The sequence below is a fragment of the Excalfactoria chinensis genome, chromosome 7 (genome assembly GCF_039878825.1).
Source record: "Excalfactoria chinensis isolate bCotChi1 chromosome 7, bCotChi1.hap2, whole genome shotgun sequence".
Lineage (NCBI taxonomy): Eukaryota > Metazoa > Chordata > Aves > Galliformes > Phasianidae > Excalfactoria > Excalfactoria chinensis.
This window is the reverse complement of record NC_092831.1, coordinates 21068771-21091239: the sequence shown is the minus strand read 5'-3', so window position 1 is coordinate 21091239 and position 22469 is coordinate 21068771. Positions and strand designations below refer to the sequence as shown.

Here is a 22469-nt window from a genome sequence, read left to right as displayed (position 1 = left end):
GACTCATTGCTGATGTTAGTGAGTTTGTGAATTCCTGGGAGCTGTTAAAATCTTGGAAACACTAATAACTGCTTTTCAAATAAAAGTACAGTGATTAACATTTGTGGTGATGAATATTTATCACTTATACATTTACATGTAGGAATTCCTCCTCCCCCAGTGAAGATAAATTTCATTTCATTTCAGATTAAAGTCAGTACCCCTCATCTCTCCTGTACTGGTGCAGAATCATTTATCCAGTACAATTCCTTAACTTGGCCAGTTCAATTTTAAAGCACTTCTATTTGTGACTTCAACCAGCAAAGAGATCAAATGTAATTTGGTCGCATCCTCTCATCCTCTGACAGTCACAACTACCCATGCTAGCTGGGAAAATATTTCTCACATTGTGCTTGGTTTGCTGGTTCCTACAAAGTAGTGGCTGTGGAGATATTTTCTTTTTTCTCTCTCCCTTTTTTTTTTTCCCCCCCTCCTCTTTTCTTGATGTGCCAAAACAAAAAGGCTTGTTTGGCATAGAGCTCTACATCATTTATGGTCTTTCTGTATCATTTCCAGAGAGAGAAATAGCTGTTGACACTGATTTAGAAATTAGGATTAAAGTGCCAGTATCATAACTGCCAACCAGTTGAGCAGATAGTGGAATGATGGAAAGTGAGAAGATAGCCTTATCTTAGGCAGAGTATATCTCAGTACTGTGTAGTTTCTTCAGCTGGAATCCATTGAAATGATAGATTGTTGTGTTTGTGGGTTTGTTTAAAGAAAAAATTAAAGGAGCTAAATTTCTTTAACTGGGTACTGTAAAAACTTCAGTGCTTGGTTTTCTCAGCTGTTCTCTTCACCAGCAATGCTTCATTAGAAGTGGCAATTGTGATAATTTGTAGGAGGTGGGAGAAAACTCATGGAGGAGAGATTGGCTTGGCTGATTGGGCCATCCAAGAAAATCCTCTCTGGCATTTAAACATCTAGCTGCTGTCTGTGTCTCTGAAGAGACACTGGGAGCTACAAGGATGGTCCCTTCTCTGCTTCTATTCAGTGTCCCACACTGGGAGGATTCCATAGCCAACCAACTGGGAGATGCCAGCAGCAGTGCATGGCTGCTTGGTGTAATTTCCTACTTACTTTTAAGGTTTATCTTTTCACAGAGAAATTGTAAGCATTTAATAGCCTAGCATGAATAGACAGTCTCAGCTACAGAACATCTCCTCTAAGAGAACGGAAGATGCCTTCCTCCTCAACTCTCTCATTTGCAAGATAACAGCTCATTATGGAAATGACTATTTTTCTTCCATTGTTGAGTGTCCATGAATAAGTCCTAGCTTTCTCTATTGTGTTCTTTTGGCCTTTCATGCACTCTCCTATACAAGTTTTGACAGAAAAGTTTTCATAAAAAGTAGAAACCAGTTTCTGTTTGTTTATTGTTGTGGGTTTTTTTTGTTTGTTTGTTTTTTGTTTTTTCCCGGCAGTACCTTTTGTGTATTTAAAGCTTTATGCTGCTGGGGTTATCATCAGTATGAAAAGGGCCAACATACACCCTTCTTTTCTTCAGTCATCTTGTCATTGTTCTTTCCTCTCCTTCTAGTAGCATAATAATGCACCATGTGTTCTGCAGTTGTGAGCTGAATTTGAAAGAAAGTTAAGTTCGAAAGCACAATTTCAGCATTCCTGAAATCAAGAAAGGATAGTATTCCCATCCCAAACTGAGGGTTGCAAAGATGATTGTGTTTCCATATTTCATTCTTATATAATTCACTCTTAAACTTGACTTGGAAAATCTCCATCTGTCATGGGCCTCAGTGAAAGGGCAATACTTCAGAGTTTGTTTCCATGCATCTGAGTCCATTGTGGGTTCCTTTATTTTTGTGGTCCTTTTTGTTTAGACACCTGATTGTGGGTGAGTCCCAGAAGCATCCGTGCAGTAATCTGTCAGGCTTCTCTGGATCAGCCTCTACCAGAGCAGTTTGCCAGGAGCCTTGGGCTGCAAATAGAAAGAACAATTTGGCCCTCTCCCTGCCATGGAGTCAGCCTTCTGAATTTCCAATTACAACTTCTGAAGGCCCTACATCTTCTTAAATGTTATTTAATTCAACATCGAAGCTCATATCCAGATGTGTGCACTATTTATTTTTAAACCCTTCAGATCCATATCTGTTGCTAACTGCATTTTCAACTTTTCAAAGTTCTTGGTGCTTTAGAAGTGTCACAATGCCTGTGATCCCTACAACCTATTCCCTAACTTGCTTTGCATTGATATCAGGGACTGTGAGCTTCTTTGTCCCAAATCCACAAAGGATTCAGTTCTTTCTTTATGCATTTCTGAGAGAACTCTGTCCCTTGGCCTGTGCATTTCTTAATTTACTCTTAATATTCAATGCATTTTTCTACAGGCACTTAAAATTCACTCTTAACTTTCTTCATTGCAATCAACATTCACACATGGACATATGCATGTATCTTGAATTGTCATTTTATTGAAAACCTTTGCTCCTGACATTTCAATTACCATTTTGTATAATACCATTTGCATTTGCATAGTACCGTTACCCAAAAAAAGACAAAAGTTTTTATTTTCTTTTTATAAATGAGTAAAATAGAATCAGAGAGATTAGAAAGGTACCTTTGCAGCTCAATACAACTATATGGTATCCAGTTCTTGAGCTTAATTGCATCGGGAAAAATACTGTAAGCATGATGGATTGACATGTAACTCAAAGTGAGATAAATCACAGATCTGAATCATGGAGTCTTGATTTGAATAACTGCTTTTAATCTTGTTTTGCATTTGTGCCTTTCATTGTTATTCTAAAAATGTTTGCTCTTATGGGTGTGCATAATCAGTCAGCCACATACATTCTCAACTGCACATGGCCTTTATTCCAGCTGGGTATTTCTTAGTAAGTACTGGTCACATAAGTTTTTTAAGCAGAATATTTAACACCAAACTCTATGGTAGAAACTTTGACTTGCATTAGAAAATGAAAAAGTACACTTTCAGTTTTGGTAGGCAAGAGATTTTTTGTTTGAATTTGTAGCAAGCTGAATGCATACTTATATTGGAACCAGTAAAACTTTTTTTACTTATGTATTTTTATTCATTTATTTAAAACTTAATTATTTTTATTTTATGACTAACAGCATAATATATTAAAACATACAGTAGCATTGCACTAGTATTAAGAACACTTAGTGAACTGGAAGTTTGGTTCTTGTCACTACAAAGTAGATTTTAGGATTTCAAATCTGCATTAGAGGCATAATGAGACTTTTCATAAGTGCACTAGCAATCAGGTGCCTGCTTCCAAGGAAATCAATGGATGCAACACGACCAGCAGATTGTCTTGAAAATCCCCAGAGGAATCTGTTTACAAATATTCTTGTTGAGGTGATGAGGAAATGCCAGTGGTGTGGGTGTGCTCTCACGAGTACAACAGTTTGATCATTGGATTGCATTAAAGCTGCATGGGATTTTTTTTTTATTTTATTTTTTTTTTGGCTCTTTCTAGAGTTCTATAGTAAAAGAAGTGTGTTAAAACTGTGCTGTTTCTTCCATCAAAATGAAGGGTTGCAGGTCCTTGTAGCAATAATCTGTCTTTCTACAAATCAAAGTGGGTTTTCACCACCCCATGGGTGAAGACAAAGTGTGTCTTCCTTTTAAAAGCCGCTAATTAGAGACAACTGGACATGGCAAAACCAAGCACAGCCTCCTGCCTCCAGGCACAGCTGCCTCCATAGAGCCTTGCTTCCAAAGAGATAGTTTTACTGTGACAAGGGATGTCCCAAAACCCCCATTCAAGCTTTCATTTTACAGAGACCAGAAAGTGCTTGCTATTGAAGAATATTTTTATGATGTAAAAATTGTTATGCAATGTATTAAGAAAGGTTGACATTTCACACTGACATACTAAGAGCTATTATTTTAATCCTAACTGGTAATTTTCAGTAATTTCCATTTTATTTTAAAGAATGATATTTTAAGAAATGTTTAATTATATTCTTTTCTCTTAGTATTTGGGTTTTTTTCCTACTCTACATTCTTTTACTTGTAGTTTGCTGCAAATACAAACACTTGTTTTATTCCAGGTTAATCCAATACAACATTTCATTTTGATGGATCTTTGGGCAAATCACAGTATCTCTTATTTATACAGCTTGTCTGTTAAGGCAGTAAGTAATATTCACTGCTCATCACTCTACGGACAAATTGAGGCCCTAATCCTGTAGAGACCTACCTATTTTTATGGGCAGAACTGCTTACTGAGCATAAAGTTAATCATTTTAAGCTTGTAAAGCACCAGACATCTCTGAATGGAAAACATTAGAGATGTGTAAAGTAGGATGTTGACTTTCAAACATTCCTCCCTTGCTCTGTCTTCTCCTTCTGAAAAATAGGGGGTCCATTCAAAATGATTTAAAAAAAGAGAGAGAGAGATTCTTAACTCTGCTTTTTTTTTTTTCTTCTTTTTTTTTCCATTTTATGTAGAGATTGTAGCCCTGTGTGTTCTTGATATTAGTTTAACTTCAGTTTAAAATAATGTCCGTCTGCTCAACTCAGTTCAACTACAAATATTTTATTCTAATCCTTAGTTTTAAAATAGCAAATGCATAGAATGGAGAAGAGCTGTGCAAACATGTAGAAAATTATTCCTTTAATTCAAAAGATGCTCTGAGTGAGGCTCTCTCTATAGCTGTGATAATTCCAATTGCTCTCCTGTCTGTACCGTTCAGAACACAGCTCTGAGAATTACTGACTCTTTGCATTCTCTCCCATCTGAAGTGACTAGGAGTGTGCTGCTCCCGTAGGGTTCACTAAACAGTAGTTTAGGTGATGCTTTTCACTCACTTTGCATGAAGAAAAAGAAAATCATGCACCATCCTGAGAGTTCTTTAAATTCATATTAATGAAACGGAATGAGGCTTTAGTGAAATCTCAGTTCTGCCTCAACCAGATCTTGAAAAAAATGTATATTTGAAGTAAGAATGTGAAATGTTAGACTGAGCTTCCACAGTTCCATACAACCATACCCTTCCTGTCGAATTCTTTCCCTTTCAGTTCTGTATTTTTTGGTCTCATTTGCCCACTGTATTTTGGCAGCACTTTCTCACCATTCAGTCAGGAAGAGATTCAGACATACTCATCAGCACAGTGCTGCTTTGCTAGGAGCTGGCACATGGCTTAAGGTGAGATAAGGTATGATACCTGATAGACACATTACTGGTCGAGGTACAAAACAGTTGTTAAAGCTCTTTGATTTTGGCTATAGGGCAGGACTTCAGGTTTAAGCTTACATTGTAATCACTGATCATTATTGGGGCATTCAAAGGTTAAATTGAGGTCCGCAGCATGGCTCTGAAGGCTTGTCTTTATTTGCCTGTGCAGCTATGCCAGACTAGCGTGGCTGGCAGAAGCCCCAGTACAGATTCAAGACATGCTGACAGAAGGAATTTGTTGGCTGCTATAGCTGCACCACATTCCTGAATCTCATAAGCAAAGACAGCATTTTTCTGCTGACGTAGCTGAGCACGTAGAAGAGGTCTGCCAGCACAGCCAAGAGAACAGAAATGCAAATTTATTTTTGTATTTAAAAAAATAAGTATGTATCACAGTGATTCCAGAAATCTCAAAAATCTGAAGCCAAGAATTCTCTGGAACTATAAAATAAGTTAAAAAAATAAAATCTTACAATTTAAATATCTCATTATTTGTAGTGATGTAGAAGCACAGGTCATGATTTATGATTTCTCGCAAGTAGCAGCACTGCAGTTTGATTCATGTGCAACCTCCCTTGTGCCCTGGAACCAATGAAGTCAGTATGGTTGTATGGATAGGTCTCCTTCCTTGGAATGGATCAGGGTGTGATCTGCATACAGTATTCATAGACAGGCAAAAACAATTTACATTTTTTGGTAAACTTTAAGAAATAAAAGGAATGTTAGTACCCTCTTTCTTAAATGCACTCAAAAATGTTTGATAATCAACAAGGACTTTTTAAATTAAAAACTAATGGCATAAAAATTGCTTGTCATAGGTGAGCAAACAGGAAAACATCTTTGTGTAAGTCCTCAAACCATCACTAACAACAATCCTAGTAAAATTCTCTCATGTGAGAAGATTGGGATATTTTAGCAAGTAAAGAAGAAAGGCAGACACACAGCTCACTCATTCATATAAATAAATACATTCCTTGATTTATTAATGAAGATAAAAATCATGTTGAATTGCTTATTAAGCAGAGCTTCAATATCTTTTGTATCTGTAAGTGTCTGTATTTTATAGAGTTAGTTAATCTATGAAAGATGAAAACATTACTCAGTAGTCTGTCACAGCAGGGTGACTAAGTCTGCTCCTACTGGAGCTTTCATTGCCATTGCTACCTGCTAAAGGTGTATTCAGAGACTGATATAAATGTCTGCATGAAATATTTTACCATAATTGACAAATGAAAATAAAAGTATAAGTTAATAATCACAAGCATCGAGGTTCTGCTGCAAATACCAGACTTTCAATGTAGGGCACATTTCAAATTTACTGTTTATGACTATGAAGATAACTACACCATTTTTGTCACTGATGTAAACTCAGGATATTTTAGAGTTAGTTAAAACCATTATTGAATTGCGTTCCCACTTTGACTTAAAAGTTAGAAAATGTTTTTTCCCACATAGATTGAATAGCGTGCTTTGCTGCCGATAGGGCACTCAGAGTCAACTATAGGTTAGAACATTCAGGAGATTTTTAAGCCCAGCTTCACTTACTCAAACATTTTTAGTTGAAACCTTAAGAGTTGTTCTTTTGTTTTGTTTTGGATTTGTTGTTTTTTCCTCCATGTGATGTTTCAGCAATAAGTATTTCAATCTTTTTAAATGAGGAAAGATTGAAATACTGCTGTCATTTTATTAAGTAGTTCATATAAGATATAAACAACTACAGCATTGATGTCATCAGACATAATAGATGCTGCAAACTTGAAACTCTCCAAGGCAGTTCTGTATTTGTAACATTGTCCTACATCTTGTATAAAGAATTGAACACAGAGGACACTCTATGAGGAAACTGCTGTCATGATGATAATTCCTCGTTAGTACTGCACTATATTTTATATAAAGATATATTTGAGCAAAGTGTCAGGTGAACATATAGATGTCTAATAGAGTATCTATGTGGATTGCAGTTTGTGAATCTCTCTGTGTGTGATTGTATATAATACATGGTATATTTAACATCTAGGTCGATATTCAAATTAAGTATTCCTTATGGGAGTGGAGAGCAATAGTTATCGGCATTTAACATCATCATGCATTAGCTCCAAGCAAATTAAAACAAAAAACATTGTATCAGAAGAGTAAAAAAAAAAAAAGAGGCAAAAGAGGCTCAAGCAGAAATCAGTTTGCCCCAAGTTTTGCTGTCTGATAGGTTTCAAAAAGTACCATCCATCTTTCCTAGCAGTATGTCAGGAGGCCTGCTGTAAGCATTGCAACATATTGTGTCCTATGCGACCCAAACCATTAGTACTTAAGTGATGTACTACAGGTATAGGTATACTGGGGGGAAATGTCGAGCCAATGAGTTTCAAAACTTTCCTATAGTAGAACCACGTTTTTTATTTTAATTTCACATGAGACTTTACATCTCCATGTCATCAACATTGATGAACTCGTGAAAACTGTAAATTAATGAACATGTAATGTCTTCAAACAATTCAGACACAAATTTATGAACGTATTGAAATGTACTTAGAGCACCATCTACTGGGAAATCTGAATTAATGAATGTGGCTTTCTGATCAGGGCAAAAGTATGCTTATGTAAAAAGAGAAATACTCATGCAGGGATGGCTAACAGTAATCAAAGCTTTCTTCAAAATTCAATTCTGTGTTGCTGTCAAATGCAGAAGGCAAACATAGACTGAAATTAAAATTGCATAGGCTTTTAGAAAATAATCACCTCAAATAGATATTAAATAAAGCAATTCTGCATATCACATAAGAAAACTTTACACTCACAGCTTTAAAGCATTGTTAGCAATGTCATGGTAGCCATGAGCTGGAAAAACTGTTACTCCACGAGTAAAGGTATAAACTGTATTCTTGGATGATGTTTGTAACACATATAATGAAATAATATAGCAGTGTTCTGACTGAGGAACCCTTTTTTGTTCGGGCTTAGAGCTAGAATGGGGCTTGGGATAAGAAAGCCTTTAGGAAAGGAATTCAACATGTCAGAAGATGGCAACATTCACAAAGCATAAAATAAAATACTTTGGAACAGTAATATTATAATTCACAAAGAATAGGTAGAAGGAGCTTGCGTGCTAATTAGTTTGGAGTTTGTGTCCCCCTTTTTATTGTGTTTTTTGCTTGGTTGATTTTTATTTGTTTCGTTTTGTTCTTTGCAGTTTCTGATTCCTATGCAACTAATTTTCCTTTACTCAACCTTGTACTAAGAATATTCCTTGCAAAAGCAGGAATTTAAGCAAGAAAAAAGCCTGAATATATATGCAGGCTCTTATCTGAGCCAGCCTATTTTTCATATGGACCAAGACCACGCACAGGTCAGTGCAAGCTGACATTTGCACATTTGAAGGCAAATCCACTATGAAATAACCATGGATTTGCTCAGGCAGAGTTGTAAACTGTGGACTTCAGATTTCTTGCCATGTACTACAATTAAAAATTGTCAAGATACCAATGTTTTTAAAATAATCTTTGCATATTAAATGTAATATCTGCCTTCAGTATCCTGTCATGCTCTGGCACATAACAGATCCCGACTGCAAAACAGCAGCACAGAACTCAGGAGATGTCTATTGCCAACAAGATCAGCAAATCCCACCATAATAAGGAATTAGATCTATCTTTGAGTTAATTCTGATCCAAAATAAATGAAGGGGATGTAAACTATCTGGCTTGGAAATACTTCCATGAAAAACTGTGCGTTGTTTGCTGGTTCAGGTTCTGTCCAAAATTCCTCATGCTCTGTACCAAAGATCTCTAGTCTATTAATCAATATTATCTTTGTAAAGGATGGGTTTTGAGGTTGGTATGGAAAACCCAGCACCAAGAACACTGGGAGGACTATGAGTGCCTGTACACTTTGGGATGCAAAAATCAATTCTTCTTGTACCTGAAGTACTGTCTACAGGGAAAACTGTCCTGATCTATCTAAAATTAGAAGGTGCACAAAGACATTAGGAAGGGAAGAGTTAGCAAGAGGTACAGAAACACAAACAAAAAGTTTGATAGATGGAATATATCATGAAGATTCATAAATAGACAGTAAGAGAGGGGGGAAAAAAAGGAGTCTGCACAGTGGGAGAAAACGGGGACTGAGAAAAGTTCAAAGAAAACACTAGCTTAACCTCTGTAACCCACTCACATTGGAAGGGCAAAGAACCTCATTTAACATTTCTTAGGTTTCAGAATTCATTGTACTTTGAAAGAATACTTGATAAATTATTTAGACAGTTTCAACTGAGATTGGAAAAATCGCAGCCTGTCAGAAGCCAGGTTAAAAAAGGTTGATGCGATATAAATAATTTACTTCTTTAGGGAGGAAAATACCATACAAATGCTAGTGTCTAAAATAGAGAGGCACTAAACCTGCTGAAGTTCTCCAGCCAGACAGTGAATTTAAGCCAGTGCTACAAACTAAGTACTCTCATTTAAAAGCAGGGGCTGTGCCAAACCTAAAGTTATCAAAAGAAGGTCAACATTAAAGCGCCTACAACAATTCACTGCTTTTATACATTCACCCTTTTAGAGCTTTGAGCATACCCCAGCTTAAAAAAAAAATAAAAATCTGGTGAAAGCTTCTTTTTATGGTGATTTCTCAAGGTAAATGACTAAAGCAAAGCAAGCTTGTCATATTAGTGTTGGATGTTACTTAATTCATTGGCTTTATTTCTGTAAAGCAGGCACCCTCCAGCTTTGTCACTGTTCTCAGCAGATACTTTCTGTTCAAGTCAGAATTGCTTGACATTTCATGGGAACTAGACTGTTTGTTTGTTTTTTTTTTTCCTTTTTACAATGAATAATTACTGCTCACTGTGTTTATTATTGTACTTTCTAAGACTAATCACTGTGTTAATAGGAAAGTAGTTTATATATAGGCACCTACAGTTTTTATTTCTGTATGTTCAAGTACAGAATTTGGCAATATCAATACCCTCCTGCACTATATAATTTGCTATGTAATTTCACTTGAGTAAAGGACATTGTTCTGTGAAGGGCTTCTGTCCCCATTCCTCATGCATATCTGCAGAAAGTGAGATGACTGACCAGCTGGGAGGAATAAGTCCCCAGATGCAATCTTTATTTTATTACTTATAGCCACTACAAGAGAGCTCAGACAAATTGCATGTCTGTCTACCACTTAATTGTAGCTGATAAGATCTTTGAAAAAGCTAGACGGCTCTAGACTAGACCTTATTGGAAGTGCAAAATAGGAATATTTCAATAATTTTCTGTACAGTCAAAACTGTCAGCTGGAAAGCATAATGAACGATGATCTGAGAAGTTTGACTGACATGTATCAGGCCCATCTCAGATTTGTGCCTAGCAAGAGGAAATAAATGCTGTAGATCTGCTAGGTGATGGAATAAAGTTCTGAGGAAAAGAGATTAGTTCAGTCAAAATCCCCATAAAATTATTTATTGCATGCCTATACATAACACTGGAATTCCACTTGTTTGCCTCCAGTGCAGTTCAATTAGCTCACTAGTCACAGCTTAATGCTATTTTGGAAAGGGTTCTCCCCAGAGTTTTCAGACATTTTTTCCCTCATTGTGTACTGATTTGTGAAATCTACTAGGATATTTGTATCTCAAAGCTGCTATACAACGCCTGCCTTGATGCAAGTTGTTAGTTATTATGTGATCCCTGTTAGAAAAAGATGTCTTCAGACTTGATCTTCAAAGTGTCACCACTGTGAGAGAGCATGCCAGGGCACACACTCCATGATTTGGCTGACCTGTGTGGGAGGCTGAGGGGGAGCAGAGTCAAGACTTCATTAATTCCTGAGTACTTGAAAGCGTATGGCCCACAGTGAGGCAACAAGCCTTATGGGCATGGCTGTGATGCAGCCTTTTATACCCCAACACTAGAAACATAATGAATTCTATCTACCTTCAGTGCCCTCAGTATGTTCCATGGATTCATGTAGGTTCAGTCTGTAATATCAGTATGAAGAAATTTCCTCTGTTTTGACCTACAAGCCCCAGTCATTCTTCAGAGGCTATAGTAATGATCTTCCTTCTTGCATCTGGAGATTATGACAGGCACAGGTGCTATTATTTCTTCAGCCACCACCCAGTGACTCCTCTGGATATTTCAGGGAATCTGGGTTATAGCAAAGGCAATATTAGTTATCTCAATTCTTGTCAGCTATTAGGTATGCAGCAAAGATACAAAATTCTCACCCAAACTGGATGTCCCTGAAACACTGGCTTTAATTTGCTATCTTTATACTTCAAATCAATTAACTGGAGGAGCTTAATAAAGAGGTGATAAAGGAAATGGCAGCTTTCTCTTTAGCATTCAGGATTAGTATTTTTACATAGCTAGCAAGCAGAACGTGTGTAACAGACACATTCAGGTTGTCACATATGAAGAAAATGAGCAGTCTTTTAGCAGCAGCTTGATGGTACGGCAGGCAGCAGAACAGCCTGTAATGTCACACAGAATTTGTAGTAGGGAGTTAAACCAGGAACAGGAAAGTTGTCCAGTTTGAGATATTTTTCCCCAGCCCCCCCCAAAAACATGGATAATGCAGTTTAAAAAAAAAAAAAAAAAGGAATTTGCCCATTTTCAAAGAATGAGCTAGGTTCCTTCCAACATGCTGCAAAGCTGCGCTGTTACTTAGAATACTTAGAAAAAAAAAAAACACACAAAAAAAACACACAAAAAAACAAAAAAAACCATAAAAATAAAAGAAGTGAACTTCTGAAAAATAAACAAATTCTTAGTATTATTGCTGATCTCATCTGAATAAGTCTTTATTCTCAGCTTGTCGTAAATGAGTGAGTTTATCAAGGCACTTACACCAGGATAATAATTGATTTCAGGCCTGGATAAGCCTGTTGATCTCAGCTAAGTCTCTCCAGATTGAGGCTGATTTAGCCAAGATCAGTCTGTGACCTGTGTGTAAGATGACACATAATTGTCTGAGTGTTCTTCCTTCACATTCAGGATCCAAAGGCGCATTACTGACAGTCACATGCTAATAAGGTGGTAGGATGAACAGAAACTGAGGAAGGAAGAAATAATTTTGAGAACAAATCTTCCATAATTCTAGGATAAAAGTGAATAGTATTTAGATAGAGGTGTATCTGACAGGAATATTATATACAGACCCAAACTTTTATCCTCATGATGTCAAGATTTTTTTTTTTTCAGCTAAGAAAAATGAGATACCCAAATGTTAATTTTTCTGCCTCCAATTGAACCCAGTTTTTACATAAATGAGCTCACTTTCTTCACAGTTATGCTTTGTATTTTTTTCTTTGAAAAGCTTATATGAAAAATGTCATTGCAACCTTGAAAAGGAAATGGAAACTTTTAATATTTCTTTATTTGTTGCTATATGTTCTTTTGTAAACATGTCTGAAATCTTTTGAAATTTTCTATAATTTCTCTGTTGACAAAAAATGCAGTTGTCACCTGCTGGTCAAGTCTTATCCCTTCTGTGACATACAGATCATGGCAAGGGACCAGCACGACCAATAAACACAGCATGAAACACTGACAGATTATGTATAGCTGCTAAAGGAGTATCTGGGAAGGAAGAACATTTCTTGGTGGAGTAAATCTAAAGAAAGCCCTTCAGAGTTCAACCCAATCCTCCAAAGTTCTTTCTGCTGCTTTTCAATCCCTTCCATACTGTATTCATTTAACTGTATGTTACTTTGTCATAAAGCATTAATATTATCAGAGCAAGCCCATCTCTGTGCACCAGTGACTAATGAGGCCATGCTTTAGATGCAAGGAGTTGGATCTGAATTACTTTATATTTCACTTTAAGGTTCTATAGTGTTCCAGCTCGTAAATAATAAGAGCCTTCTGTGCTTTTTAAAGAATGGATGTTTTCCATACTCACAGTGTTTCCTTTTTGTTGACCGAAATCTAATTGAGATAGCACTTGAACAGACTTGACGTTCTGAATTCCCCACCATCCCTGCAGAAGCGCTTTGGTTTGATTCTAAGTATATACTTCTGGTTTTGTTAAGTTTTAGGATGCTACTCACTTTAACACATCTTCCTTTACTATATCTAAAAAAAAATGTTGCAAGTGTACAAGTCAGTGTTGCTCAAAGAGAGTGCACTGTAACATTATCTCTGCATCCTTTTTATATTAAAAAAGTGCTGACAGCACTTTGATGTGGAAAGGATGAGATACAGTAATCACAGGGACTGCTATGAAAGGAGCATCATGTTTTAAGTGCAGAGAACTGTGCAGAGAAACACAGTGCAACGACAGCTTCACACAACACCTAATTTGATTTGTTCTTTGCACCATAGCGGAGTCATTAAACTACAGCCATCTGTTAATGAGCAGGCAGTCTTCTGAACAGAGGTCACTTTTCTCCCATATTTCCTAAGATTCACTCCACGCCAGTTACAAACCCAACCATTAACTCCTTTTCTTCCATAGCATTTTCTTTGGCAAATTTGTAGTTACATAGAAAAACAGGAGAAAAATTAATGCCTTTTGCAACTGACAAGGAGAAATTTAATGGAGAAATTAGAATTATTCCCATGCACTACATTGTTATACATCACAGAAATCTCCCATGCATAGAATATAGCCACACATCAGAGAGTAAACTTAATTCCAGGAATGCTCCCAGGACTGAGAGCATGGTTCTATTCCTGAGAATCTGAAAGCATATGGGAATACTATGACTCATTTATTGTATGCGTGCTTTATGGTACTTTCCCTGTCTTGTGTTTATCTTCATTCACACTGATCTGTGTAACTCAGAAATAACCACATCTGGCTGACTGCAGTCTTGATCTAAACGATATCATCTAGTTTACTGCTTTATTCCTTTGGCATAGTTCTTGCATCAGAAGCCTTTTGTACTTATCTATCAATCTGCAGTGCTCTGTCTAGTGTCCTGGTAGAGCTCCAAGTAGTTGTTTTGACCTCTGACGCTCTCAGTGGTTGAGGACCTGGCTGGAAGCAGCCCATAGTTTAAAAGGACAGGGAGAATCTGTCTGCAAATCCAAGGGGCTCCTCCTTTCCATTTTACAGATTTTAATTTTTCACTGCTTTACAGGCTGGCTGCTGTGTAAGACAGATGCTGATATTCTCAGTTTAAACTGAAACAGCTGACATTGGTTTGGAACTCATTGATAGGAACTTACATATATCTATTTTTTCTGCCCACGTACTTATATTCATTTGAAGTGATCTTTTGAGGTCAACTAGCCAATATTTGTGGAACCGGAGATTTGTTTCTGCTACAGAAACAAATGTAGGTGTTGATGTCAAGTATTTGTTAATGCATTAAAATCAGTTCTTCACTGAAAATGAATATGGATTCTTTTATTCAAGTGGCATAATAGTCTGTTTTTGTGGTCTTAGCCGCCTCCCCCCCCCCCACACACAAACACACACATGCATACTCCATGCTCTCTCTGAATGTAAAGGCTCAGAGACAAATTATCATTTCTTAATTTCCAAATTCTGCTTGCAAAAATCTGCTGTTGAGGATGATGGATTTGTTAAATGCTTAAATTTCAGCAGTTTTGGTGCTGCCCAAAATTGTTTGTGTATTATTTATAAAAAGCTGTGATAATTCACCAGATTATAATTTCAGGTTGTTACAGAGATCTGACTCTGAGATTTTGAGGTTATTCATGATTATTTTCATGTGTATATCGTGTATTTTAAGAAAGAATGGCTAATAAGCTTGTTGTATGTATTTTTACGATTACACTGTAGCTGAAACTGTTCCTTGTTAATTCTCTTTGTTCTTCCCCCTTCGCACCATCTTTTTTCTCTGCTCATCCACAAACCAACAAACAAACAAACATTGCTTCCTGCTGTCTCCTGGACTGCTGCCAGACGTCCTGATGTCAACTGGTAAATGACAAAACTGGCCCAGCAATAAGGAAATGTGCAATGAAAAACAGCAAAGATGCAACCCTGGCAAACAGCGCATCCTTTGGTCCTCCAGAATGCCAGCAAAGCTGTTCTTTTCAGCAGAAGTCTCCGTATGGGAAATATTAGAAGACTTGTCATTTAGCAAACTCTCTATTATTGAGCATAAAATAAGGAAAACAAAATAAACTGTGTTTCATCTGCCTTTCAAACTAACATCTCTAGAAACAATTCTATGAAGACTTTTTTATACTTAGAGATTATCAGTGAATAGCTAATTAACTTAATCATCTTAAACTTCCCCTTACTAAACAAGAGCTCTTAGGGGCAACATTTCCTCAAGAAAATAAGGGAAGAAAGCCAAGAAAAACAAGATGTTTCTTTTCTCAGAATTTAATTTCCAACAGCGATACACAGTGATACAGCGGAGGATGACACACAAGTGATAGAAGGATTATCAGCAAGTTGTGAAGCTATGAAAACTACTCAGATTCAAAAATGAATGTTATCTACATTCAAAGCAATTTGTAAAGGAAGCTGGGAAGCAGTGGAACAATGTATTCACTAACTTATGAAAGGATTTTGAAAAGTAACCACTCATTATATCTGCTTGCATGAGGTGGGGAAAAAATCCATCTTGTGGCTAACAAGTGCTATGGTAGAAAATAACAGCTATTTGATTAGGGAGTACTAGGAAAAAACAGGAATACTAGAGTACCTATGCCTGAAAGAAGGTTCTAACAAGAACTGAATAACAGGCCACCTGTTAGTTACTACACAAGCAAATTAACGATGACCCCAGTGCTTCAAACAAACAAGCAAAAAAGCCTGCAACACATACTAATGCATACAGACCAAAAGAAGGTCAAATATTTTCTTGTGAAATGTCCATTTTCAAAGACAGACTACCTCCAAATGTTAAGATCATGCCAAATTAGATTTTTTTAAAATGACATCTGCAAAGTAAGCTCAGTGTAAAGCTGAGGCACCGTAGTCGTGTGCAGGACTCCTCCTTCAGGTAAGGATTATAGAACATGATTTCATAAAGCTGAATAATTTTATTCTTTTTGACCTATGCACTTTTTCAGAACTACTGAATCTTATGTGCACTGAATGAGGTATTTGCTCTTGTTTTCTGTGATGCTAATTGAGGAGGCTGCCTGTCCTTGCTTTAACCTACTATCTCTGTTGAAGTTGTTTTGCTTCATGAACCCCATGGAGATATGAGTCACAAGGCCAGTTTATTTCTTCAGTGGCTCCTCTTTGTTCAGAAATGTTGCCAAAGACTTATTTGGAAGCATTTCTTAAAGGAAATATGAGCATTTTTACTTTGTGAAGATTGCAAGGATGCAACTCAAAATAGAAAGTATGGTCAATATAATATACTGATTAATATAATGAATATGTTGCCTCCCTTCAAATTTAGTATGTTAGGAAAAATGCCATTAGGATGTATCTATATACGTATATATTAATCAGCTATTAAAATGTAGCGTGACTAGGCACTGATACAGTTATTGCTTAGTTCTTCTTAGCTGTTCTATATGACATTCCACCGAGTGTGCTGGGGTTCTGTCCATGTCTGTGCATAGACACACAGAAAGTCTGCTCTAGTATTCCTATTAACAAATACTTTATGTCATTTGTAGAAGGCCTTCATGAAAATAATAATGCTTTCAGTTTTGCATTGCTCTCTGTTTTGTTTATTTGCTCTGGTTCTCACAAATCTTCTAATTCTGCAGGACACCAGGAGATGAAATCATTAAATAACAATAAAGGATAACAATAAAGGATCCTGGATCCTGAAGTTGCTATATCACAGCCCTTTGGAAGAAACAGAGCCATATGCCATAGGAAAAGCAGTGCCCATTTTATGAACAAGCATTGCTGAAATACAAATCACATCACACAGAGTTTGAGTTAATTAAGTCAGGCACCCACTGTTTGCCTATAGTTTGCAATAGCTATTAATTTGAAGGTCTGCTATTGAATGAAGAAAAGTTAATTAACAAATGTAACATTTTGTGACATGATGAAGACATTTCTAAGAGGGTTCATACAGTGACTTTTTCTGGAGAACAGTTTTCTAAGTAAAATTTTGGAGCATCAGCAATTTGACATATGCTTACATAATTTTGAAGTCATAATTTTGCCATTTTCTATGAAACAATATTTCCAGATACATTGCAATCTGCTTTACTATTGAAAATGCTGTTTGTTTGTTTGTTTGTTTTTTCCTCAAAAAGTTTGATTGCATTTTAATGAGCCTTTGGTTAAAGGAAGCAGCCTGCAATTTAACCATATTAAATTTATAGTTGATATTCAATGGCAGTAAGATCCTTACTTCTAAAAAGAATCTAAACATCTTAACTTAGTGGAGAACATATAGGACCTATCTGGAACATGTTTGTTCAAGTACATTAGAAACTACTTTATGACAGTAAAAATTCCTTAAAGTAGATTTTCTTTCAGGATGTTTTTAAAGTGGGACACATATTCTGATGTTCAGAACACCCACAAATGCACTGTCCATAAAGGTGTTGCCACTTACCAGTCAAGTATGTTCTCTGTATAGGTGGTTATCTATAAAGCCCTTCTGACTCTCTTCCTTCTAGGTCTACATTGTGCTTTAATGTCTGCTGTTTTGTTGGGATTTGGTGGTTTTTTGGTGCTTTTGTTGCCGGTGGTTTTGGTTGGGTTTTTTTGTTTGTTTTGTGTATGGGCTTTTTTGTGGTTTTTTGTGGTTTTTTTTTTTTTTTTTTTTTTTTTTTTTTTTTTTTTTTCTTGGTTGGGTTTTGGGGTTTTTTTGTTTGTTTTGTTTTGTTTTTCTTCCAGGGTTTTTTTTGTTTGTTTATTGGATTAGTTTTTTGTTGTTCTTTTTTTTGCCATCTTCCTTTATTCTTATCTCCCTGGGATCCCTTCCACCCTGAACACACACATTGGTCTCACATAGTGAAGAGCTGCTTTTTATTATAAATCAAGTGTATCACTTCAAAGGAAAGCTTTTGGCATTACATTTTGTACAGAGCTGAACACCTAATGCAACATTAGGTGGCTGTTAAGAGAGGAATTAAATACATTAACACAAAGATACCTAAGTTTAGACTTAATTGCTACTTTTCTTGTTACTATACTTCTATGGCTTCCTTTTTTTCTTTTTTCTTTTCTTTTCTTTTTTTTTTTTCTCTTTTTTTATTTTTTTAAGATTACTCCTCTTTATATGAGTTCTTTTTGAAATACTGCAGGTGGGCTTCCAGCATTGTTGCTCTGTTTCAGTTCAGAAAAGAATATCTTTCCAAACAACCTTCTAAAAGAAGCTCCTGTGTCTGGATGTGCTGCAAATCCCAGAGCTCCAAGGGGTGCGCAGTGTCCCACCAAGATCTGAATGATCCATGAGGACATCAGGACCAAAAGATTTATCGAAACAATGAAGAAATTCTGAACTAATTAGTGCACAGGTTTTTAGTGCTTCAGGCCCACTAAACAGAAGGTAAACTATATATTGCCAGGTCCTTCCTAGTGTATAATGATAATACTCTCTGCCCTTAAGTATTTATGCGTCAGTATTACATGAGATTCTTTGCAAGCAGTGAGACAGTATCTCTCCTCAATCACCAAGGAGATGAAAGATGAACATCACATCCAAATGTTCAGTAGCTGAGACATAGTTGTGCTAGCTTGTCTTTTACTGGCTTGAGTGGTTGCTGCTTTGTGAAATAATCAGATAAAGTAGAGCAGGGAAGCAATAGAAGGAAGGGGGGTTAATCTTGCTTTCTTATAGGTTTAATTTAACTGCTGAGAAAGATAAAAGATGGAAAAATCATCTATTTCCATTTCCAGTTTGGAAAAGTTGAAGAAAGGCCTAGCCATCTAGCAACGGCTATAGGAGCATGCAACAGATAGTTAATTGGTCCTTAACACAGGAAAATATTATAACATACATGGAATATTTTTGTGTTGGCATCTTTACATCCATATTCTATTTGAAAAATGGTTAAAGTTACACATTGAGAGTTAAGTAAGAGATTCTTTATATGATTATTAGAGAATGTGGACAGAAAGACCCATAGCACTAAGCAGCAGGTCAAGTAACACATTGGCCTGGTTAAGGCAGAGGGTGTAAAAGAAAGTGCCATCATATCCTATAGCTTACAGGGCACAAATCCACCTTCTGGCACTGAGCCTGGTATCGCCACGAGGGGGCTCTGCTGCCACGGCTCCGTGGAACAGCACGGACTGCTTTCATTGCAGGACTGGAGATAGAAAAACACTTTGGAAGGGTTTAACAAAAGAAATTAAAATATAACTGACAGAGGGTTAGGTGGTAAAAATGGATGTTTGTTGCTACAGAAGAGAAAGTTGCCAAATGTTTATACACTTCGATTGATGGTATAGCCTTGACATTTTAAACAGATTTATTCTACCTGCAGGGGATTTGCTGTAACGTAACACCTTGGTTTGGTGAACAGTTCTCACTGCAGAAAAGTGCATGTTTGTATAAGTATCAAGTGAAAGTAAGGAAATAAAAACACCACTTCATGAACAGTGTCCCCAGTACACACCTCTGCATAGTGCACTTCTTTGACTACCGTGAGAAACATCTGAGAGAGCATCATCAAAAATAATAGAAAACATATGTGAGGTATTTTTCACACCGTGAAAGCTGTGTGGAAGTTTGCAGTCTGCTCATCCCTTCCTGCTGAGCCTATGGGGATAGTGGTGTTTCAGCAAGGATTCAAAACAAGCTGGGAATGTGTTGGTACCTTCATGGACAAGAGAGTATTTCTGTGTCACCCATTTTTGTTACCCAAATGAGGTATTATTCAGGAAATACTGTAAATCCATGACTCTAGAATGGCTTTGGGTTGGAAGGGACCTTTAAGATCATCTAGTTCCAAACCTCCTGCTATGGACAGGAATGCTACCTAGTATGTATTAAAAAGTAATGGTGAGCAAAGACATTAGATCTCTCTGAAACAGTTTTGTATACATGATGTCAGACACTGTTTTTTTTTTTTTCTCCTGCTTTTTCTCACATACAAATCTGTAACAACCAGCATAAATACTGTCACCAACCCTACCCTGTCTCCACCAAAAATAAAAAGGAGGGAAAAAAAGAGAGAGAGAGAGAGAGAGAGAGAAAGGCAGCAGAATGACTTGCACAGCCATATCCTGCTCTGAACAATTTCAGGTTTGTTTCTCATCCCCTCTATCCCCTCTTTGTTGGCTTGGCTCAGTTAACTTATCTGACCTTGCACTGAAACTGCAGCGGATGCAATTTCTTGTGTCACTGAGGTGTGGAGTAACAGCCTGCAGCTGGTGCATAGTAGCAGCTATCTGAAAGTAGTTTGAGCCGTGCACAAAATTGTAATTCTACAGCATGCCAAAGGTCACACTGATTATCTGTAATGGGAATTAGTTGTGTATAGATGTTGTATTCCAAATGAAGCTGGTAGGAAAACCATTCTGTGATTAATTAATGAAGTACTTTTAACTGTGAATAGTGTTTGTATTAAGAATCAGCTACTGGAGTAAGCTATCGGAGCTACTACAGTTGCTTTTCCTTTAGAATCAAGCACTTTCAATGAGCATCTACATGCAAACTTTTATTTCTTACACATAGAAGAACAGAAACTGATGAAGTGCTCATCCCAGGTGAGGAGCCAGCCTAGGGACTGCAGCATAAGATCATTTCTAACTTGTATCATTTTGAGCACAATGACAAAAACTGCCAAGGGAAAACAACATGACTATGTTTCCCGTGGCTTACTAATGGAGTGCTCATGCACAACATTAAGCTGCTGAATATGAATTTGTTGGGCACATTATCCTTTCTCCCTTTGTGCAAGTTTCAAAGATATAATTATGTTTGGCTTAATTGCTATTAGTCTCAGTTGAATTATCACTGTTTTCTGTGTTTCTATATTTACCATATGTAGAAATTCCTATTTTCACATTGACTCATACAGTATTTAATTTTGTATTAATTGGGTGTTATTTTAGGGTCTGAGCTAACATTTTGCTCAGTTAAAAAAGAAAAAAAGAGAGAGAGAGAAGCATACTGCATTCATTATAGCTGCCCCAAATATACATACGGCCACTTGACATATTAATTCAGATACCAGAAGCAATGTTAGCTCATCCCTAATACTTCACTAACTTGATGAAACAAGGTAGCAGAGCTAGCTGGTTTAGAGTGAACTTCAGCTTGTACTGCACTTGTACTGAGCAGTAGACATGGTCCAAGATAACTCAGAAATGCATACAGCTATATCTCTGAAGATCTCTAGTTAGAATATTCTTGTGAAATGTATTCCAGCATATTTCAATTTTTTATTTTTATTTATTTTATTTTATTGTGGGGTTTGGTTTGGTTTTGTTTTTTTTTCCCTTAAAGTGGGCAATCAGTGTTGCTACACTGATGTACATGGTTTCATGCACCACTGTCACAGAGAACTGAGTGCTTTCCAAGCAATGAAAACACCCACATGCTGAGCAAGGAGCTGTGTAAGGTACCAATCAAAAGCAGATGCCTGCAGCCTTACTCTTTTCCAGAACTCAGAAATATGAGGCTTGATTCTGCCTCAGACTCAGTGCATTTAGGATCTCAAGCACAGGAGCTTCAAAAAGACTACTGTGCAGTGTCCATCCTGCACTGCTGTCTGCCCCTTCAAACTTTCCTTGGGAAATGAAGGCTTTGAACATGAGTGTCTCTTCAGCTTCAAGAAATTAATACCTACATGGCTTAAAATATGTTCTCAGATCAGAACTCTAGACACTCTAAAAAACTGGAACTCAACATAACGCATTGCAAAAAGAGACTGCAGGGTGAGGAGGCCAGAAAAGCAGTGAACAGAAGAGGGCTTCACTCTATAATTCAATAGCAAAAGTCTTAATTTAGGAAAGAAAAATGGGAAACCTCACTTCACTGCTTCTATTCAGAATTAAACAATCCTTTCCCTTCTTGTTTAATGAATCTCTCTCCTGGCCCTTAGTCTGCATTTTGTGTTTAAGCAGAGAAGCTCAATAGTGTAATTCATGAGAGGATGTGGTCTCTCTCCATGTCACTCAGCTGCTTTCACAACATAAGCTCATTCCTCAGGGGTAATCAGTTGTTTCCCGGTGGTTGCACCTCAAAGCAGACTGCTTATTTCCTGGTATTGTCCTCAGACGCCCTCTGAAAGGATGCTCAGCTCTCCCCATTTGCTCTCTCTCAGCACGTTTAGAGGGACAGCCTGAGTCACAGTACATGAGCCATCAGCCACAGGAAACTCTTCTTGTGAGATGGTGCTGCCACATTGATGCCATATGCCTTCTTATTTGATGGCACCTGTTTACACAGCATGAGTCAGGAAAGAAATTACCTTCCCAGC

At 37.0% G+C, this 22469-nt stretch overlaps 1 protein-coding gene across 2 annotated transcripts in view; it reads left to right on the top strand.

Moving 5' to 3' along the window:
* CWC22 (CWC22 spliceosome associated protein homolog) overlaps window positions 1–22469 on the top strand; it is a 78615-nt gene that overhangs the window by 25089 nt on the left and 31057 nt on the right. For both annotated transcript variants that reach the window (XM_072341803.1, XM_072341799.1), the window contains exons 2-3: window positions 15061–16114; window positions 18302–18586. The gene's annotated coding sequence lies outside the window, so the exon portion shown is untranslated. The remainder of the gene's footprint in view (window positions 1–15060; window positions 16115–18301; window positions 18587–22469) is intronic.